Genomic DNA, 1754 nt, shown 5'->3' with positions numbered 1-1754 from the left:
CTTTTTTTTTATTTTCACAAATAGAATTAAGGTTTCACAAATCTGAAACTGTGTTATAAAGAATGTTTGGCCTCTCTGGGATAATCCAGTCCAAATAAATCGGCTATGCAGCGATTTAAGAGGTTCAAACACGGAGGATTGTTCCTTTTTGAAGAGTGCTTCATGTATGCTTGAACTTTGTTTAATGTTGTTGAGGCAAGTTAAACATAAAATATGATGAATATTATGAAATAAACATGATTGTGAACATCAGTTCGATGCGTAACGTTCTTTCAAGACAAAGTTACAGTGTGTGTGTACTGTGTGCTCGGGGCCGGTGTTAGCCTATTATGGCTAGCATGGCTAGCTTGATCTACTGAGCAAATAAAAGTACATCTGAGACCATTATTGAGCAGATTAAAACCCCAGTGCATGTAGTTGATTTTACCTTCGTCGTGGTCGTCATCGTTGGCCACTGAATCCGCCGTTTGTAGTCCTGCCCGAGTTTCTTTATTTTTAGCCGGTGTGCCGTGGGGCTGTGCACATTCCCAGGTCGAGTGAAAGCTACTGAACTGGCTTCAGTGCATTCCCTGGGTCGCGTCCTCTGCGTAGATCTCCAGAAGCGCCGACACCTCCTCATCATTTCTTGATGCTTGCCATAACTGCTTTCAAAAACAAACACAACGCACGGAGCGTTGTGTTTTTGTAGCGAGGAAAAACAATGGCGTCTCCACACAACATTTTCAGAGTTGTACGGGCGTGGTTTGCAATTCGCCCAGCCAATCAGCACTGGGGCACTTTTGGAGCACTTTTCACCCACAGAAAAGTACGCTCTCTGAGCTGGCTCTAAAAATGGGGGTAAAAGTACCCGAGATTAAGTACGATTTTTGGTGTGAACGCGACATAAGGGGTACTCACGGAACTAAAACGCGAAAAGTACGGTGAAAGTACTCCGGTGTGAACGCGGCTCTTAATGTAGGCTGGGGCTTGGCCATGGACAGCTCTATAAGTGAAGACCAAAACCTTGAATTGGGTTCTGAGATGGACAGGGAGCCAGTGCAGGGCAGAAAGAATCGGAGTGATGTGGCATGTTTTTTTGGACCGAGTGAGTAATCTGGCTGCAGCATTTTGGACCTGTTGTAACCGGTTTATTGATGTTTTGTTGAGGCAGGAGAACAGAGCATTACAGTAATCCAGCCGGGATGAAATAAAGGCATGAATAGCCATCTCCATTTCTGTGTTTGATAGAACCCCCCTGAGCTTGGCAATGTTTCGGAGATGGAAAAAACAGGTACGGGTCAGAAGTTTTATGTGTTTGTCTAGTAGCATAGACTGATCGAAAGTTACACCAAGGTTTTTGATGTTTGCCCTTATGTTACCACTGAAGGAACCCAGGTGGCTTGCTATCTTACACTCAAAGAAATGATATGTTAGATTTACTTAATCTAGTTGTCAACCGGCTGCACGTAACAAGGCTAAGTAAATAGGAAACAGACTAGTAAACTAATATTTACTTCTTGCATTTAAGTAAATCTTACCAAAGCATCTTAATTAAATGCTACATCATACAGTTATGTTGTATTTGCTTAACACAGTTATGTTGAATTTACTTAAATTGTTGTTTTTACTTAACACAATTATGTTGTATTTACTTAAAGTTTGCACTGATTTACCTAACACAGTTAGGTTGTAATTACTTAACACAAATTAGTTCCATTTATGTTGTAGGATTGTGTTATTTGCACTTAACATCATTTAATCCAAATTGCTCTATC

The sequence above is a fragment of the Trematomus bernacchii genome, unplaced genomic scaffold (assembly GCF_902827165.1).
Source record: "Trematomus bernacchii unplaced genomic scaffold, fTreBer1.1, whole genome shotgun sequence".
Lineage (NCBI taxonomy): Eukaryota > Metazoa > Chordata > Actinopteri > Perciformes > Nototheniidae > Trematomus > Trematomus bernacchii.
The sequence above is the reverse complement of the archived record's forward strand: the minus strand, read 5'-3'. Positions refer to the sequence as shown.